The sequence below is a fragment of the Triticum urartu genome, chromosome 3A, assembly GCF_056163025.1.
Source record: "Triticum urartu cultivar PI428250 chromosome 3A, HENAU_Tu73, whole genome shotgun sequence".
NCBI lineage: Eukaryota > Viridiplantae > Streptophyta > Magnoliopsida > Poales > Poaceae > Triticum > Triticum urartu.
The window spans coordinates 320,938,450-320,960,750 of NC_141875.1; positions in this window are offsets into that span (position 1 = coordinate 320,938,450).

Genomic DNA, 22,301 nt, shown 5'->3' on the forward strand with positions numbered 1-22,301 from the left:
GCATGTTGGATAGCGGTCAATGTGTGGAGTAATAGTAGTAGATGCAGGCAGGAGTCGGTCTACATTCTTGGACGTGATGCCTATATACATGATCATACCTAGATATTCTCATAACTATGCTCAATTCTGTCAATTGCTCAACAGTAATTTGTTCACCCACCATAAAATACTTATGCTCTTGAGAGAAGCCACTAGTGAAATCTATGGCCCCCGGGTCTATCTTCATCATATTAATCTTCCAATACTTAGTTATTTCCTTTGCCTTTTTACTTTGCTTTTATTTTACTTTGCATCTTTATCATAAAAATACCAAAAAAATTATCTTACCATATCTATCAGATCTCACTCTCGTAAGTGACCGTGTAGGGATTGACAACCCCTTATCGCGTTGGTTGCGAGGATTTATTTGTTTTGTGTTGGTGTGAGGGACTCGCGCGTAGCCTCCTACTGGATTGATACCTTGGTTCTCAAAAACTGAGGGAAATACTCAAGCTACTTTGTTGCATCACCCTTTCCTCTTCAAGGGAAAACCAACGCAGTGCTCAAGAGGTAGCAGTGGCTAAGACTATAAATAGACAACCTCCACCTCCTTTCTAGGGTTAGCATTGTGATAGCTCATTAGATATAGAGCTTTGCTCATCCACTATGGATCTACTCCGCGAGAGAGACCGTGACCCCTCTTTGAAGAAGATCCATCTAGGATTCAAGACCCTTTGAACCACAAGACCTCCTCACGGAGAAGACCGGTTACCATTTGTATCATCCCTTGTTGTTCGTGGATCAAGTATCTTCCTTTGTGTTCATAGATCTAGCATATGTGTGACTACATCTTGTTGGTTTGAGTATTTCTCTCGTGTTTCCCCTCGTGTTTCCTCTCGTGATTCCCCTTGTGTTCTTTGTGTTTATCGTGGGATCCGCTCCTTTCGTGAAAGATCGGTCGTATAGGTTTCCACCCTACATCATCTTGGTATCATGAGACACGTTGATCACGATTTCGGAGCCTCCCCTCTTCCTTTTCGAGCATAATTTTGTTGTGTTCGTCCCCAATTTCGAAAATCCCCATCAAAAATAGCCCCATTTTTTGTGATTTGTTGGTTTGATGAAGTTTTGTTGGATTTGATTTATGGATTTGCTTGGTTTCAAGTGGATCTAGTATCTCCCCAAGTTTACCCACCTTTCATCCACGAAATCTCCTCAATTTTGATGCCAAAATCACCAATTTCCGCCCAAAATCGCGTCCCGGATATGAAATTACGCGTTGACCCCAACCCACTGGACGACCGACATTTTACGGACGTCCGGAGCCCCAGGAACGATCGGACGTCTGCAATGATGCGGAGCATCCTATGGACATCACCATGTCAAGAGTCTGTTTGGCAAGTGACACATGCGACATCCTCTTCGATTACATAAAGGTGAATCATCTTCTTTACACATGCTCACTTGACCCCTTCGAGGATGGTATACTACTTGACATTCCTCTCGTGTGCATGCATAGGTATTGTTGGAACACTACGGACGACGAGGAGGAGCGCGAGCGCAAGTGTGCAACTACGCCATCCGCGAGGGAAGCATGGAAGCGACGACGGAAGAAGATGAAGTTGCGGAGTCTACAGCGGCCGGACGTCCGACACTCTACACCGCCCGGACGACCGACGTCCACCGGACGTCCGACACACCCTCGACCAGCCGCAGACCGAGCCCAGCAACCGGACGACAGACGCCAACCTGACGTCCGGTGCCACCTGTCCGGAGAAGAATCAGCGGGCGTCCGACGCGCGCCGGACGTCCAGACCATCCTGAGCCACCGGACGTCTGACCCCCACAGGTCGTCCGGTACCTGCCTGTGCGCAGCCAGGCCTTTGGCCTTGTATCTCTGTAGCACTTACCCCTTTGTGGCTTAGACTATAAATAGACCACCCCCACCTCCTTTCTAGGGTTAGCGTTGTAATATCTCATTTGAGAGATAGAGCCTCACTCATCCATATCGAGTTTACTCCTTGCGAGCGACCGCGACCCCTCTTCGGAGAAGATCCACCTTGGATACAAGACCCCTCACGGGAATATCCCCTCGCGGATTCAAGACCTCCTTACGGAGAAGAACCGGTTACCTCTTGTATCGTCCTTTGTTGACTTTGGATCTTGTATCTTCTCTCGTATTCCGAGGATCTAGCTCATGTGTGACTTAATCTTGTTGGTTTGAGTGTTCCTCTTTGTGCCCCTTTGTGATTTCCCCTCGTGTTTTCCCCTTGTGTTCTTCGTGTTCATCGCGGGGTCCACTCCTTTCGTGAAAGATTCGCCGTATAGGGTTCCACCCTACATCATCTTGGTATCAGTGCCACGTTGATCACGATTTTGGAGCCTCCCCTCTTCGTTTTCTAGCCTAAATTTGTTGTGTTCTTCCCCAATTTCAAAAATCCCCACAAAAAATAGCCCCAATTTTTTTTGTGATTTCTTTGTTTGACGAAGTTTTGCTGGATTTGATCCATGGATTTGCTTGGTTTCAAGTGGATCTAGCATCTCCCCAAGTTTCCCCATCTTTCATCCACAAAATCTCCTCAATTTTGACCCCAAAATCCTAAAATTCCGCCCAAAATCGCGTCCCAAAACTTGCATCTCGCGTTGACCCCGACCCACCGGACGACCGACACTTTACAGACGTCCCGAGCCCCTGGAACGACCGGACATCCGACCTTTTCCGGACATCCAGAATCCCTAACCCGAGGCAAATTTACTGATTTCCGAGCCCGCCCGGACGTCCGGCCCCCGGACATTCGTCCTTTTACGAACGTCCGTAACGTGTAGTTTCATATTTCGGCTAATTCTTGTTTCGGCCATAACTAATTCATCCGAACTCCGATTTTGACGTTCTTTAGCTCGTTTGAAGCTCTTGACATCCCCCTTCCCAAAATAATACTTCCAACATCATTTGACTCCTTCAAATTTTGACAATTTTGGCATCTTTGCCTAGGGCTTCCACCACATCATTCGCTACACCACCGCCGACTTTCGCAACATTACCCATATTGATCCCCATAGCATTAGTGGTTGCTTGAGTAGTGATTTGAGCCTCCCAAGGTGCTTCGGCTACTTAGGTACGGTTGCTTCCGCCACCCCAACTTGACCCAATTTTGTTTGTGTTGTGAGTTGTGTCTCAAAGGTGTTTCGGCTACTTAGGGATCGTGCTTCCAACTCCGACACCATGTATAGTCCACCACCTTACCCTCCATTTCCACAATTCCATTGAGCTCCCGCTACCACCATTTGGACATTTAACATTTGAGATTTTGAGTTCGCGGTTTTTCCGTTTCCTAAGGTGTTTCGGCTACTTATGGACGAGTCTCCATCATCTTGGTATCTCCATCAAGATCACCGCCACTCATCATCGGCAAGGACGGTAACCTCCTTATCATCTTGGTATCGTGGTATCCCTCCATTGTATATTCCCTTGTCGTTGCAATGATAACCCCTAGCCCATTTTGCGTCACTTGCCTATCGAGACTAGCCATTTGAGTATTGCCGGCAACATTACTTGTGCACATTAGTGATCTACAGCATACATTACATACATACCATATCATATTGGTATCATATCATCTCGTGTGCCTCAAGTTTGTTCTCGCATATACACAATTGCTATCTTGGTTTGTGCATTGTGCAAAAGTGGCCATACACATAAAAAAGAATAAGCTTTTAAGCAAAAGAGTGAACAAAGGGCTTGCAAGCAAGTGCCATAGCATCATACCACATTGCATATAAGATTGTCATATCCGATCATCTTGGATCATACCACCGGAATCATACATATATAGAATACTAGGGATAGAAGTTGATACATTTTGCATATCATAGGTTGTGCACAAGTGTCGTATCCGCCTATTGAGCAATCGTGCTAGTATCTCTCTTGAGTTGTGCAACATGAGCGTTTTCCGTGGATTCCACATTCTGTGCTTATTCCTTGGTTGCACGACCCCATTTATCTATCCGTGTGCCACATATTGCTATTGGTCTACTTGTTTCACTTGTGAATTTGTGGATCTCTTTCAACATTATTGACTCTTGCTAACATTTTGCATTAAATTTTCATGCCACTATCCTCACCGAGCTCCACCATAAGCCTTATTTGTGTAGGTGTGAGAAATCGGCAAGATCGGCACCAATTCTGCTATTTCCTTGTTACACTATTGAGTGATCATTGATCCATCTTCAATATCGGTCAAGGTAGATTTGGTATAGTTCTTCTCTTTCTCCCACTCATATTTTCTCGAGTCTTGTGATGGATAGGCAAGGCTTTTCATCTTCGGTCTACAACAACAATGACGAGTTCGATGCCACGAAAAACTCCACCGACGCCAAGATGCAAGCTCAAATGGAGGAGATCAAAGCCCTCATCAAGTCCTACAAGCGATCTTCCTCATCTTCAGGAAGACGCTCAAGTTCACATGCTTCCAAGCTACCATCTACGACAAGGTCACATCAGCATCGACACCATCACCACCACGAACATGAAGGTCAAGAGGTCAACACCAACAACCCCTCAATGATTTCACCATCTCCCTTGGCATCTTTGCCAAGCGACTTCAAGGCATCTTCGCCTATCGACATACGACATCTTCGCCCACAAGCACCTCAAGAGAAGCCCCCCAAGCTCAAGTCCGCGACTTCCACGAGCTACTACGACCTCGACATCGACCACGCGATTCCTTTCTATGGGACTTAAGAACCCGAGGAGTATCTCGGGTGGGAGCGTTTGATGGACGACTACCTCAAGCTACATCAAGTTCCTCCCGAAGATCAAGTGAAGTGCGCCACAAGGAACTTCCACGACTACGTGTCCACATGGTGGCTTCACGCACCTTCAGAGACCTACGACATGAGTTGTCCCAAGACGAAGAGAGCTTTGCGGCGAGAGTTTGCGCCTCCATCCTACACGAAACAACTTCGACGCCCATTGAAGAACACCATCCAAGGATCCAAGTCCATCGACGCGTACTTCAAGGAGATGAAGATTGCCTTGCGGCGAGTCGGCGTGGACCACCCCATTTCGATGAAGTTCCACTTCATGATGGGATTGCACAACGATATCTCCAAGACTATCTTCCTAGAGAACTTCAAGTGCCTCGACGACTATTACATTGGTGCTCTCAAGGCGGAACAAGAACTCATGAAGGCCAAGGCTTCTCCACCCCAAGCACACTTCTCAAAGACCAAGCTCCAAGAAGGCGAGCATGAGGATAGTACCACCAAGATGTCCAAGCTCGACGAGCTCCAAGGCGATACTCCCAAGTTCGACTTCACCGCCAACCCTCTTTGTGGCATTGATGATGCCGAGTCTACTTTGACTCTTTTTCAAGATGGTGCGGCGACGACTACGACTACGGAGACCATCAAGGACCAAGCTTTGGAGGCGAGCGACATGGTGACGAGCAAGGATGATGCTTCAATCTTAGGAGGCGAGAGTGACGATGTGCCATCTTCGGCCTTCGTCCACGGCGACGGTGATGAGATGGTTGAGCATGGGATTTTCCCATCGACCATGGCGACATATGATGACTTGAGTGACTTTAGTCACCATATTGAGAGCGAGAGTGACTTCACCACTAGCCCCATATATGATGTGTTGCCACAATTCCCATGTGAGGAGAGCCACAACCCCCACCACTTGAGTGAGATGAGAGACTCCACCATACGTGAGATTGAGTGCACCTACCTTGAGGGAGTGAGTGAACCACCACATAGAGAGAGTGAGATAGTTGATAGGTCATGTGAGGCCACTTCCAACACTAACGACTTGACCTCTACCTCTATTGTGTCTTCTCATTTGGTGCTAGGTCCCATATATGTTGACGCGCCGATTCTCGCCGACTTCGTCCTACCTTTGGACAAGATGATGGTCATGATGGAATATGATGCACCCCCAACATGGTTCCATCAAGATGATGATCTTGACCACCATTTGGTCTTACCCACCTCACCTACACCACTAGAGTGGAATGAAAAAGGTAACATAGGTAAAGGTGTCGTTCTAGTCTGATGCGGAGCATCCCAAGATCATCCCCATGGACCTATCATCGTCTCACCAAGTGCCTAGTGGACCCATGAAACGAGCACGAGCAAGAGCTCTCGAAACCGAGGTGACATCACTCCTCTCACAATTCCACTTCAATGCACATGACACACGGCTACTACCTCAAACGGAGACATTGTGCATACTCAGGTACCAAGGAGCTAGTCATGGAGAAGCTAAGGAGCCAGAAGGATCGGGAACAGAAGACATGCATGAAGACGAAGGAGAAATCAGCCAAGTCCCAGGCTGGTCTGATGATCCAGACAAGGACCCGGATGATCCGGACCCCAGCCCGGACGATCCGGACAATTGGAGACCCGAGAGAAACCGAAGCTGCATCGAAGCCGGATCATCCGGCCCCAGTCCCGGATCATCCAGCCAACCTCAGACGTACGGATAAGGACCCGGACATCTGGACCTCCCGTAGCCCCCACAACACAGCCGAACGATCCGGACACCGACCCGGATCATCCGGACCCCCGAAGCCCGGATCATCCGGACCAACACCCGGATCATCCGGACAGTGCATGCATGCATGACGTTGGGCCGAGGCCCATGTAACCCTTCGCCCCCTTTGCCTATATAAACGACTCCTCCACCACTTTTCTAGGGTTAGCATTGGTTTAGCTCATATTTAGAGATAGAGCATTGCTCATCCACTTCGGATCTACTCCACGAGAGAGACCGCGGCCCCTCTTCGGAGAAGATCCCTTTGGATTCAAGACACCTCTAAGGGAAGATCCCCTTGTGGATTCAAGACCTCCTCACGGAGAATACCGGCTACCTTTGTATCGTCCCTAGATGTCCGTGGATCGTGAGATCTCTTATGTACTCGAGGATCTAGCACATGTGTGACTATTTCGTGTTTGTTTAGTGATTCTCTCGTGTTTTCCCTTGTGTTTCCCCTCGTTTTCCCTCGTGTTCTTCGTGTTATTCGCAGGATCTGCTCCTTTCGTGAAAGATCAGCCGATTAGGGTTCTATCCTACATCATAGTCCCACTAGTGGACACTCTTGACATTTATTGCTTGCATGATGTTGATCAACCTATTTCCATGCTTCATGCTAGTGTGACTTCACCATGCGATGATTTACCCATTTATGATGTGTATGATGATTGCCATGTGGAGTCTATTAGTTGTGATGCCATGTTAGATAGGATTTCTTGTGCTAATTCTCTCGGTCACATCTTGTTTGCCGATCCAGTTGACTTGTCATATGCTATGCATGAGATCAATCATATGTCATATTTGCAATCTCTTCATAGTGACTATGCATATGCTATTAAAATAAACCCAATTTGCACATATGGCATAGATGACAAGCCTATGGTTATTGGCATTTGTTTCTCTTGTGACGATATTGACACGCTACCTTTGCATCATTTATCTCATATGCCATGCCATAACCACCTAGCTTCGGATATGCATTGTTTTGGATGTTGTCCATTTTCTCCATATGATGTTTCCGATATTGCTCATGAGGAGACCCCCATAGTTTCCTCATATATTTTAGGAGATTGTGATTCATCCCATTCTTTGCATGATCCCAATACTTGTGTGCATCATATGCTCCCCATGAATAAAAATTATATTGTTGTGCCTTATACTTGCTGATACGTCTCCGTCATATCTAATTTTCCAAACACTTTTGCCCTTGTTTTGGACTCTAACTTGCATGATTTGAATGGAACTAACCCGGACTAACGATGTTTTCAGCTGAATTGCCATGGTGTTATTTTTGTGCAGAAATAAAAGTTCTCGGGATGACCTGAAAATCGACAGAGATTATTTTTGGAATATATAAAAAATACTGGAAGAAGAATCCACGTCAGGGGGCCCACACCCTGTCCACGAGGGTGGGGGCGCGCATACCCCCCTGGGCGCGCCCCCTGCCTCATGGGCCCCCTGACGCTCCACCGACCTCAACTCCAACTCCATATATTCACTTTCGGGGAGAAAAAAATCAGAGAGAAGGATTCATTGTGTTTTACGATACGGAGCCACCGCCAAGCCCTAAACTCTCTCGGGAGGGCTGATCTAGAGTCCGTTCGGGGCTCCGGAGAGGGGAATACGTCGCCATCGTCATCATCAACCTTCCTCCATCACCAATTTCATGATGCTCACCGCCGTGCGTGAGTAATTCCATCGTAGGCTTGCTGGACGGTGATGGGTTGGATGAGATTTATCATGTAATCAAGTTAGTTTTGTTAGAGTTTGATCCCTAGTGTCCACTATGTTCTGAGATTGATGTTGCTATGACTTTGCTATGCTTAATGCTTGTCACTAGGGCCCGAGTGCCAAGATTTCAGATCTCAACCTATTATGTTTTCATGAATATATGTGAGTTCTTGATCCTATCTTGCAAGTCTATAGTCACCTATTATGTGTTATGATCAGTTAACCCCGAAGTGACAATAATCGGGACCATTACCGGTGATGACCGTAGTTTGAGGAGTTAATGTATTCACCATGTGTTAATGCTTTGGTCTGGTACTCTATTAAAAGGAGGCCTTAATACCCTTAGTTTCCAATAGGACCCCACTACCACGAGAGGATAGGACAAAAGATGTCATGCAAGTTATTTTCCATAAGCACGTATGACTATATTCGGAATGCATGCCTACATTACATTGATGAACTGGAGCTAGTTCTGTGTCACCCTATGTTATAACTGTTGCATGATATATTGCATCCGACATAATTCTCCATCACCGATCCAATGCCTATGAGTTTTTCATATATTGTTCTTCGCTTATTTACTTTTCCATTGCTACTGTTACAATCACTATGAAACCCAAAAATATTACTTTGCTACTAAATACCTTGCTGCAGATATTAAGTTTCAGGTGTGGTTGAATTAACAACTCAGCTGCTAATACTTGAGAATATTCTTTGGCTCCCCTTGTGTCGAATCAATAAATTTGGGTTGAATACTCTACCCTCGAAAACTGTTGCGATCCCCTATACTTGTGGGTTATCAAGACTATTTTCTGGCGCCGTTGCCGGGGAGCATAGCTCTATTCTTTAACTCACTTGGGATTTATATCTGCTTATCACTATGAAGAACTTGAAAGATCAAAGAACCAAGATTTTTCCCTCAATTACGAGGGGAGGTAAGGAACTGCCATCTAGCTCTGCACTTGATTCACCTTCTGTTTTGAGTAAACTTGCGACACCTACACATAATATTAATTCCGATAGGTCGCATGTTATTGATGATGCCACTTCTGCTTTGCGTGATACGTCTGATGAAACTACTTCTATGCTTGATAATACTGTGCCACTAGGTGAATTTCTTGATGAACAACTTGCTAGGGCTAGAGAGAATGAAATTATTGAAACTGGTAATATTGATGAAAGTGATGATGAAGATTCTCCCCCTAGATATGAATTGCCTGTTATTCCTGACGGCTATGTTATGGATGAAGAAACTGCTAGAGACTTCTTAGCTTGCAATGATAGATCTGATATTAAGAAATTATTAGCTAAGCTTAAAGAAAAGTCTTTAAATGCGAGGATGAAATATGCCCTGCTTTTGCTACTTCACCTATATTTATTACTGATAAGGATTATGATTTCTCTGTCGATCCTGAGTTAATTACTTTGGTTGAATCTGATCCTTTCTATGGCTATGAATCTGAAACTGTTGTGGCACATCTTACTAAATTAAATGATATAGCCACCCTCTTTACACATGATGAGAAAACTCGCTATTACTTTATCCTTAAGTTGTTTCCGTTCTCATTAAAGGGTGATGCTAAGACATGGTTTAATTCTCTTGATCATGGTTGTGTGCGTAGTCCCCAGGATATGATTTATTACTTCTCTGCTAAATATTTCCCCACTAATAAGAAACAAGCTGCTTTAAGGGAAATATATAATTTTGTGCAAATTGAAGAAGAGAGTCTCCCACAAGCTTGGGGGAGGCTTCTCTAATTACTTAATGCTTTGCCTGATCATCCTCTTAAGAAAAATGAAATACTTGATATCTTTTATAATGGACTAACCGATGCTTCTACAGACCACCTGGATAGTTGTGTTGGTTGTGTTTTCAAGGAAAGAACTATTGATCAAGCTGAATTGCTATTGAATAATATGCTGACAAATGAAAATAATTGGACACTTACTGAACCAACTCCTAAGCCAACTCCGAAGAAAATGGGTATTCTATTCCTCAGTCTCGAAGATATGCAAGAGGCAAACAAATCTATGAAAGAAAAAGGTATTAAAGTTGAAGATGTTAATAATTTACCACCTATTGAAGAAATACATGGTCTTGATAACCAGACACAGGTAGTAAAGGTAAATTCTCTCTATAGATTTGATAAATGTGAAATTCCATTTACTAAGTTTGCTAGCCAATGCTTGGATGAGTTTGATGACTTTATGGTTAAACAAGAAAACTTCAATGCTTATGTTGGTAGATAACCGAAACACAATGCTGATATGCTTGAACACTTGAGTGATTATAAGTCTAGAGTTAAAGGTGAACTTAAACTTATTAGTAAACATGCTTCTATGGTTACCACTCAAGTAGAACAAGTTCTTAAAGCTCAGAATGATTTACTCAATGAATTAAATAATAAGAAGAATGATAATGCTGTTAGAGTTATGACTAGAGTGGGCAAAATGACTCAGGAACCTTTGTATCCTGAAGGCCATCCTAAGAGAATTGAGAAACATTCTCAGAGAACTAATATTGATGCACATAATCCTTTAAAGAGAAAGAAAAAGAAAAACGATAGGACTTTGCATGCCTCTAGTGAACCTGTTGTTGACACACCTGAGAATCTGAATGATATTTCTATTTCTGATGCTGAAACACAATCTGGTAATGAACATGAACCTAGTGATAATGTTTTGATGATGTTCATGTTGATGCTCAACCTAGCAATGATAATGATGTAGAGATTGAACCTGCTGTTGATCTTGATAACCCATAATCAAATAATCAACATTATGATAAGAGAGACTTTGTTGCTAGGAAGCACGGTAAAGAAAGAGAACCATGGGTTCAGAAACCCATGCCTTTTCCTCCTAAACCATCCAAGAAAAAGGATGATGAGGATTTTGAGCGCTTTGCTAAATGATTAGACCTATCTTTTTGCGTATGCGTTTGACTGATATGCTTAAAATGAATCCTTATGCCAAGTACATGAAAGAAATTGTTACAAATAAAAGAAAGATACCGAAAGCTGAACTTTCCACCATGCTTGCTAATTACACTTTTAAGGGTGGAATACCAAAGAAACTTGGAGATCCCGGAGTACCAACTATACCATGCTCTATTAAAAGAAACTATATTAAAACTGCTTTATGTGACCTTGGAGCCGGTGTTAGTGTTATGCCTCTCTATTTATATCGTAGACTTGATTTGAATAAGTTGACACCTACTGAAATATCTTTGCAAATGGCTCATAAATCAACTGCTATACCTGTCGGTATTTCTGAGAATGTGCATGTTGTAGTTGCAAACGTTACTATTTTAACGGACTTTGTTATTCTTCATATTCCCGAGGACGATAGTATGTCTATTATTCTTGGAAGACCCTTTTTGAATACTGCAGGGGCTGTTATTGATTGCAACAAAGGCAATGTCACTTTTCATGTTAATGGTAATGAGTATATGGTACACTTTCCGAGGAAACAACCTCAAGTCCACAATATTAATTCTATTGGAAAATTTTCAACAATCACTATTGGAGGTTTTGAATTTCCTCTTCCTACTGTCAAGAAGAAATATGATATTCTTATTGTTAGGGATGTGCATATCCCCGTTGAGGTAACCTAGTGTTATTTGAAAATTCTCCGGTTTCATGTTATTCGAAATGAGTTTGTTAACAAGACCTGATCAACCTTGTTAGTGGATTCCTTTTGATGAGCATGAGATGGATGAAGTTAGAAAACACAACTCTCTATACCCTCTTTTTACTTTCTGTTATTTATATTAAATAAAGTAAAAATAGTATTTTCTGTCTGTTTTCTGAATTATCCTTGCAATAAAAAATACCCCGAAAATAAAAGTGCTCCAAATGCCCTAAAATTTAAATATGATTTTTTCTAGAATATTTGAAAATATCTGGCACTGAGAACACAGCAGGGGGAGCAGCCACATGCCCACGAGGGTGGAGGGCGCGCCCCCAGCCTCGTGGACCCCATGTGGGTCCCCTCCACTTATTCCAGCCACTACATACTCCTTCTTCCTCCCAAAAAATCACTAGCTAGCTCAAACCCGAGTTGTTGCTCATTTTGCTGCCATTTTCGATCTCCTTGCTCAAAGCTCCATTCACAAAACTGCTTTGGGGGATTGTTCTTTGGTATGTGACTCCTCCGATGGTCCAATTACTTTTTGTTCTAGTGCTTTATTCATTGGAAATTTTTGCTGCTTAGGTGACCCTGTTCTTGAGTTTGCATGTCAAATTTATATGGTCAAAAGTAGTTTTAATGCATGATATAGCCTCTAGACACTTGTAGGAGTAGTTGCTATCAATTTCGTTGAGTTTGGTTCACTTTTATTTTAAGTTACTAAAAGTTTCAAAAAAAATCAGAAAAAGATGAAGAGATTTTTGAGGGGTTCATCGAGCCGAAGCTCGAAGGATAAGCAAAGTGAAGAGAATAAGAAGCCCAAGTACAATCTCCCTCGTACTGCGGAGGTTTGGCCATGTGAATGGCCTTGTGATGAGTTCCTTAAAGAGGCCGGGATTCGTGAAGATTTTTATCATTTGGCTGAGAATGCAGGCCTCACCGCCTTCCTCCACAACCAGCGTGAACAGTATCTCTTACTCACCAATATCTTTGTGCAAAATTTTCATTTCCATGCTAGGAGATCACCACCTTCGGTGGAATTTTATTTATATGATGCGCATAAGGAGATGTCACTTTATGATTTTTGTGTGTTTGTTTGATCCCTTTGAGGGCAGCATAGAGGAACCACATCGTAATGATGTGGAGGGATTTATTGATATGATTAATGTAGGGGAAACGAGGAAGGTTTCTGATGCGAGAATCACTAGCATACATTTTTCTGTTCTACGTTACTTCGCAATATTTGCTAGTAGATGCTTAACTGGTCGCGGGAACTGTGGGAACCTTAGTGCCCCGGATATTGTTATTTTGCACCATGCCTTGTTTCAGGATACTACTTTCAGTTTAGGCGCTATTGTTGCTAAATGGTTAAATCTGAACCGTACTAAGGGCCCCGTCTCAGGAGGCATCTTCGCCTCGAGCCTTGCTGCACACTTTAACATACCTATTAGGAATTATGAGAAAGAGGAAAAGTTGTTGACTCCTATTGCTCTAGGTTATAAGAGTATGGTAGCACATGAGTTTATTGTTAAGGATAGAAATAAGACACTCAAATATAAATTGATATTTAACAAAAATTATTGTGAGTTTATTACCTTGCCTGCGCCCTCTTTGTTTAACATATTTTCAGGCATATACCTTGTTCCGCCGGAGGACATTCTTGCCTACCGGAACCAGATGTCAGCTGCAGAGCCGGAACCACCATCTGACCCTCACCTTCAGTCTGTTTACCAATGGAATCCGGAGGAGATCGCCAGCCAGTGGCAATTTGAGGACCCTTCTCAGTACGACCCCAACTACAGTTTTGATCCATGGGCATAGACCAACTTAGGCCAAAAGCCTAAGCTTGGGGGAGTACGTATCTCTCACCGACATTACATTCATGTTCACACACTCATGCCAGTTGTCTGTGCTCATACTTTTTCATTGTATCATCCATGCTAGTTTATTTTCATTTTTAAGCCTTCTTCTTGTGTGTTTGAAAAACCTTAAGAAAATTAAAAAAAATTAGTTGTAGCTTTTAGCTAGTTTACTTTCCATGCATGTAGTAGTAGTAATTAAAAAGAAAACCCAAAAAGATTTCCCGTTCTTCTTTTGCTTGTTGGGAGCTTTCCCGTGTAAATAGTTTTGTTTCTTTTCTTTCTTTCCTTTGGGGGTCGAGAGGAGAAGACCATGATGAAAATGTTGAGTGGCTCTCATTTGCATTATTGTTGATCTAACAAAGAGCCCATATAACCTTGCCTTCTCTCTTGAATTGAATGCTTGCAGATTCCAGCTTAGTCCAATGCACGTGCACTATTATTATTATCCACACCGTTCGGTCGTGCAAGTGAAAGGCAATAATGACGATATATGATGAACTGATTGAGATAAGAAAAGCTGGTATGAACTCGACCTCTCTTGTTTTTTGTAAATATGATTAGTCCATCGTTCCTGATTCAGCCTATTATGAAAGAAACATGTTTGCAATGACAATTAGAGATTGTAGTTGCTTATGCCATGCTTAATTAGCTAGGAGTTTATAATGGTTTACCTTGCGTGCCAACATGCTATTAAAATGGTTGTGATGTGGTATGATGGGGTGGTATCCTCCTTTGAATGATTCAAGCGGCTTGACTTGGCACATGTTCATGCATGTAGTTGAAACAAAATCAACATAGCCTCTATGATATTTATGTTCATGGTGAATTATATCCTACTCATGCTTGCATTCGGTGTTGATTAATTTTAATGCATGTTCATGACTGTTGTCGCTCTCTAGCTGGTCGCTTCCCAGTCTATTTCTAGCCTTCACTTGTACTAAGCGGGAATACTGCTTGTGCATCCAATTCCATAAACCCCAAAGTTATTCCATATGAGTCCACCATACCTACCTATATACGGTATCTACCTGCCGTTCCAAGTAAATTTGTATGTGCCAAACTCTAAACCTTCAAATAAACATTCTGTTTTGTATGCTCGAATAGCTCATGTATCAACTAGGGTTGTCTGTATCCTCCATGCTAGGCGGGTTATTCTCAAAAGGAGTGGACTCCGCTCCTCATTCATGAAAAAATGGCTGGTCACCAGGATGCCCAGTCCCATGCTCAAATCAAATCAAAATAATTGCAAACAAAACTCCCCCAGGATTGTTGTTTGTTGGAGGCACCCGTTGTTTCGGGCAAGCCATGGATTTGATGCTTGTTGGTGGTGGGGTAGTATAAACTTTACCACTTTGCTTGGGAACCGCCTATAATGTGTGTCGCATGGAAGATATCGAGATCTCTTGGTTGTTATGTTGACAATGAAAGTATACCGCTAAAAATATTATTCATATCTTTGCAGAATCGAGCTCTGGCACCTCTACAAATCCCTGCTTCCCTCTGCGAAGGGCCTATCCATTTACTTTTATGTTGAGTCATCACCCTCTTATTAAAAAGCACCAGTTGAGGAGCACCGCTGTCATTTGCATCCATTACTGTTAGTTTACATTGAGTACGACTTGACTGGATCTCTTTTACCATGAATTACAATGTCTAGTCAGTCCTTCATCTTTGAAGGTGCTCTGGATTTATGTTTTGCGGTCTCAGAAAGGGCTAGCGAGATACCATCTTGTTATATCATATTATGATAGTTTTGAGAAAGTGTTGTCATCCGAGATTTACTATTATTGCCCGCTAGTTGATTATGTCATTGATATGAGTAAACATGAGACCTAAGTGTTATTGTGAATATGGTTAGTTCATAATCTTTGCTGAAAACTTGAATGCTGGCTTTACATATTTGCAACAACAAGAGCAAACAGAGTTTGTAAAAGTTATTCTTTATCACTTTCAGTTTATCAACTGAATTGCTTGAGGACAAGCAAAGGTTTAAGCTTGGGGGAGTTGATATGTCTCCGTCGTATCTACTTTTCCAAACACTTTTGCCCTTGTTTCGGACTCTAACTTGCATGATTTGAATGGAACTAACCCGGACTGACGATGTTTTCAACAGAATTGCCATGGTATTATTTTTGTGCAGAAATAAAAGTTCTCGGAATGACCTGAAAATCAACGGAGATTATTTTTGGAATATATAAAAAATACTGGAAGAAGAATCCACGTCAGGGGGCCCACACCCTGTCCACGAGAGTGGGGCCGCGCCTACCCCCTGGGCGCGCCCCCTGCCTCATGGGCCCCCTGACCCTCCACCGACGTCAACTCCAACTCCATATATTCACTTTCAGGGACAAAAAATCAGAGAGAAGGATTCATCGCGTTTTACGATACGGAGCCGCCGCCAAGCCCTAAACTCTCTCGGCAGGGCTGATCTGGAGTCCGTTCGGGGCTCCGGAGAGGGGAATCTGTCGCCATCATGATCATCAACCTTCCTCCATCACCAATTTCATGATGCTCACCGCCGTGCGTGAGTAATTCCATCGTAGGCTTGCTGGACGGTGATGGGTTGGATGAGATTTATCATGTAATCGAGTTAGTTTTGATAGGGTTTGATCCCTAGTATCCACTATGTTCTGAGATTGATGTTTCTATGACTTTGCTATGCTTAATGCTTGTCACTAGGGCCCGAGTGCCATGATTTCAGATCTGAACCTATTATGTTTTCATGAATATATGTGTGTTTCTTGATCCTATCTTGCAAGTCTATAGTCACCTATTATGTGTTATGATACGTTAACCCCCAAGTGACAATAATTGGGACCATTACCGGTGATGACCGTAGTTTGAGGAGTTCACGTATTCACCATGTGTTAATGCTTTGGTCCGGTACTCTATTAAAAGGAGGCCTTAATATCCCTTAGTTTCCAATAGGACCCCGCTGCCACGGGAGGGTAGGACAACAGATGTCATGCAAGTTCTTTTCCATAAGCATGTATGACAATATTCGGAATACATGCCTACATTACATTGATGAACTGGAGCTAGTTTTGTGTCACCCTATGTTATAACTGTTGCATGATCGATGGCATCCGACATAATTCTCCATCATCGATCCAATGCCTACGAGCTTTTCATATATTTTTCTTCGCTTATTTACTTTTTCGTTGCTACTATTACAATCACTATAAAACCCAAAAATATTACTTTGCTACTAACTACCTTCCTGCAGATATTAAGTTTCCAGGTGTGGTTGAATTGACAACTCAACTGCTAATACTTGAGAATATTCTTTGGCTCCCCTTGTGTCGAATCGATAAATTTGGGTTGAATACTCTACCCTCGAAAACTATTGCGATCCCCTATACTTGTGGGTTATCACTTGCATTCTCAATTTGTGTCCCCATCGTGTTATACACAATAATTATTCTTTCATGATGGATGACATGTTCTTATACCATGCATGAAATTTCTTTGAGCGATTCTTATCTTGTGCTAACTCTCACGTGCACATACACATCACGATGGATGATGTGTACATTTACCACGCACACAATTTCTTTTGTTTTTATCTCTTTTGTGTAGGTACCCATGAATTCTTGTCAACCTCGCAATCCCACGAGTTGACAAAACGAGCTCTAGAGAGCAATGATGACTTGGGATCCCATGGATTGTCTTTCCCACCGCTCTCTTCGCGCAAAGACTTCACGCATTTCTTCTACATCACCCTCACTTGGCTATGGGTTATTGTCCATTACATATTATATACCCATCTTGCCATGTTCACTTTGCATGATATGCTCATTACTATGCCTTTGCCATGCATTCGTGACCCATGCTTTGCATTACGCATGATGATTGATTCTAATACTTGTATGTGTAGTTGCAAGCTTGGTGGAGATATCACTTGTCATTGTCATGTTTGCTTTGTGCCCCATGCCTACGATGATACTATGATCTTTCTTTGTGTTCATGCTTGCAATATGTCATGTGCATTACCTATGCCTATTATTTGCTCTCATGACATGATTGCCATGATTTACTCTAGTATGTTGCATCTTCGCACTACTAGCTTGCACAACTTGATTACTATGATTGCTTGCCTTGTTGCATCACCGATGATTCATACTTGCTCGCGTCATGCGGTTTATGACAACCACCTACATGCTTTCCACGACATGATTGTTATTGCTTCTTGTCATATATCTTCAGGTGTTACCTCTCTCATGTTAGACAATTTGCCATGTATTGAGTGCAACAATGATTCTAATTTTGCTCATGAGATTGCCCCCATAGCATTCTCACATATATTTGGAGATTTTGACATATTTCTTGTGAAGCATGCTTGTCTTGCCTCTTTGCACCATATACCTAGTGCCATGAATATAGCCATTATTGCATCATACTATTCATGCACTTGTGCTACTAATGGTTATGTGCAAGAGCAGAGAACCATCATGATGGATGATGTGTTTATCTACCATGTGCATACGTTCTTTGTTTTGTTGTGTGCATGTGTAGGATACTTGGACTTCGTCTCGACTTCCACTTCACGTGAGTTGACCGTTCGAGCTCTTGAGAGTGAACCACCTACTACCACGACGATTCTACATCGCACTTGCTTGTGCTTCGGCATTGTGAAGAATGCACAAGGACACGCCTTCAAGGTGACATGTTTCTTGAGCATGGATATTGAGGATCATACTACTTGTGTTACTTGCACCATGAGACTTATTGTTCATCTTGGACCACTTGATTGCACACATGTTAGAGATCTTGCTTCGACTTGTCACTTTCACCATTCCATGCATCATGATATATATGCCTTGTGTGTTGCATCCAATTCTTGGATTACATGGTCCTATCACATGTTTGGTTGCAACAATATCATTTCATCACATATGCTAGGTCCCATTGATTGATACATGCTTGCCTTGATTGCCTCACACATGATGAACACTTGCTCTTTCTATTGTATTGAGTACCATACTATCTTTACTACACCCTATGCACATTATGCTTGGATTGTCTTGCACTTGGCACATGTGTTTAGACACTTCATTTTATTTGGTGTTGTGAATGCTTATTATGCCTACCATCGACCTTTCATTGAGCACTTTGCCCATGCTTGTTATAACCTTGAGGTAGATCCTTATTCTCTTGTCACACATATTTGTGTCACTACCTCACATTTACATGCTTGTCACCATGATATATTTGCTTGTGCTCAATTTATGTGCTTACATGCCATGTCACTATCCTTTGTCAAACCATATGCTTTGCATGATGACGACACTTGTTTGGTGAATCACCTCTTGAATTCTTGGTTTTGCACTAACGCTGACCACATTTATTTTTCCAAGTGTTTGTTGTCCTTGCTCATTTTGAAGGAATCACCAGACGGTGCGACATTGGAGAGTGCCCACTTCACGCTTGAAGATGATGACTACTTGGTGAACGTCCACTTCTACACTGCGAAGCCATCTCTTTCCTAGGGTGATTTGGTTTTTGATCCAAGGTCAGATCTTTCCCAAGGGAGGGGAGATGATGCGGAGCATCCTATCGACATCATCATGTCAAGAGTCCGTTTGGCAAGTGACACGCATGACATCCTCTTTGCATACATAAAGGTGAATCATCTCGTTTACACGTGCTCACTTGACCCCTTCGAGGATGGTATACTACTTGACATTCCTCTCTTGTGCATGCATAGGTATTGTTGAAACACTACGGATGACGAGGAGGAGTGTGAGCACAAGTGTACAACTACACCATCCGCAAGGGAAGCATGGAAGCGACGACGGAAGAAGACGGAGCTGAGGAGTCTACAGCAGTCGGACGTCCGACGTGCCACCGGACGTCCGACACTCTACAGCGCCCGGACGACCGGCATCCATCGGACGTCCGGCACACCCTCGACCAACCACAGACCGAGCCTGGCAACCGGACAACCGACGCCGACCGGACGTCCGGCGCCACATGTCCCGAGAAGAATCAGCGGACGTCTGACACGCGCCGGACGTCCGGACCGTCCAGAGCCACCGGAAGTCCGACCCCCACCGGTCGTCTTGTACCTGCCTGTACGTAGTCGGGCCTTTGGCCTTGTATCTCTTTTCCACTTACCCCTTCGTGGCTTAGACTATAAATAGACCACCCCCACCTCCTTTCTTGGGTTTGCGTTGTAATAGCTCATCTGAGAGATAGAGCCTCTCTCATCCATATCGGATCTACTCCTTGAGAGAGACCGCGGCCCCTCTTCGGAGAAGATCCGCCTTGGATTTAAGACCCCTCACGAGAAGATCCCTCGTGGATTCAAGACCTCCTTACAAAGAAGAACCAGTTACCTCTTGTATCATCCTTTGTTGACATTGGATCTTGTATCTCCTCTCGTGTTCCGAGGATCTAGCACATGTGTGACTTAATCTTGTTGGTTTGAGTGTTCCTCTTTGTGCCCCTTTGTGATTTCCCCTCGTGTTCTTTGTATTCATCGCGGGATCCGCTCCTTTCGTGAAAGATCGGCCGTATAGGGTTCCACCCTACATCACGCAACCTTTCGGACATCCGGAACCCCTAACTTGAGCCAAATTTACGAATTTCTGACCCGACCAGACATCCGTCCTTTTACGGACGTCCGTAACCTGTAAAAACTGACTTCGCTCAAATTATGTTTCGGCCACAACTAATTCAACTGAACTCCGATTTTGACGTTCTTTAGCTCGTTTTGAAGCTCTTCACATCCCCCTTCCCAAAAAAATATCACACACATCTTTTGACTCCATCAATTTTTGTGAACTTTGGCATCTTTGCCTAGGGCTTCCACCACATCATCCGCTACACCACCACCGACTTCCGCAACCTAACTAATTTTGTTCCCCGTCGCATTAGTGGTTGCTTAAGGAGTGATTTGAGTCTGCTAAGGGGTCTAGGCTACTTAGGGATGGTTTCTTCTTCATCAACCACCACCACCACTACCGCATAGGCTTACCCACCATACACTTCCACCCCCAACTTAACCCAATTTTGTTTGAGTTGTGAGTTGTGTCTCCTAAGGTGTTTCAACTACTTAGGGACCGTGCTTCCAACTCCGACACCGTGTATAGTCGACCACCCTAACCTCCACTTCCGCATTGCCTACTCGCATAACCCATCATTCCACCACCACATCCCGCTACCACCATTTGACATTTGATGTTTGAGATTTTCACTCCATATCATCTTGGTATCGTGGTATCCCTCCATTGTATATTCCCTTGCCATTGCATTGATAACCCCTATCCTATGTTGCGTTACTGGCCTATCGAGACTAGCCATTTGATTATTGCCGGCAACGTTGCTTGTGCACATTAGTGATCTACACCTTCCATTGCATACATACCATATCATATTGGTATCATATCATCCCTTGTGCCACAAGTTTGTTCCCACATATATACAATTGCTATCTTGGTTTGTGCATTTCACAATGTGGCCATATACAACAAAAGAATAAAGCTTTTAAGGAAAAGAGAAAGAGAAATGAAGCTTGTAAGCAAAAGTGCCATAGCATCATAGCACATTGCGTATAAGATCATCTTGGATCACCTTGAGAGGAACATCGGGAACTATAAATACATAGCATACAAGGGATAGAAGTCATTGCATTTTTGTCTCCTATAGGTTGTGCACAAGTGTCGTATCTGCCTATTGAGCAACCGTGCTAGCGTCTCTCTTGAGTTGTGCAACACGAGCGTTTTCCGTGGACTCCATATTTTGTGCTCATTCCTTGGTTGCACGACCCCACTTATCTATCTGTGTGTGCGTTTCCGTGTGCCACATATTCCTATTGGTCTACTTGTTTCACTTTCGAATTTGTGAATCTCTTTCAACTTTATTGACTCTTTCTAACATATTGCATTAAAAAATTTGTGCCACTATCCTCACCGAGCCCCACCATTAGCCTTACTTGTGTAGGTGTGCGAAATCGACAAGATCGGTACCAATTGTGCTATTTCCTTGTTACACTATTGAGTGATCATTGATCCATCTTCAACATCGGTCAAGGTACATTTGGTATAGTTCTTCTCTTTCTCCCACTCATATTTGCTCGAGTATTGTGATGGATAGGCAAGGCATTTCATCTTCGGTCTACAACAACAACGACGAGTTCGATGCCACGAACAACTCCACCGATGCCAAGATGCAAGCACAAATGGAGTAGATCAAAGCCCTCATCAAGTCCTACAAGGGATCTTCCTCATCTTCGAGAAGACGCTCAAGAGCCCATGTCTCCGAGCTACCATCTCCGGCAAAATCACATCGGCATCGACACCATCACCATCAAGGACGTGAAGGTCAAGAGCTCAACACCAACAACCGCTCAATGACTTCACCATCTCCCTTGGCATCTTCGCCAAGCGACTTCAAGGAATCTTCTCCTACGGACATACGTCATCTTCGCCCACAAGCACCTCAAGAGAAGCTCCCCAAGCTCAAGTTCGTGACTTCCACGAGTTACTACGACCTCGACACTGACCACAAGATTCCTTTCTATGGGACTCAAGAACCCGAGGAGTATCTCGAATTGGAGCGTTTGA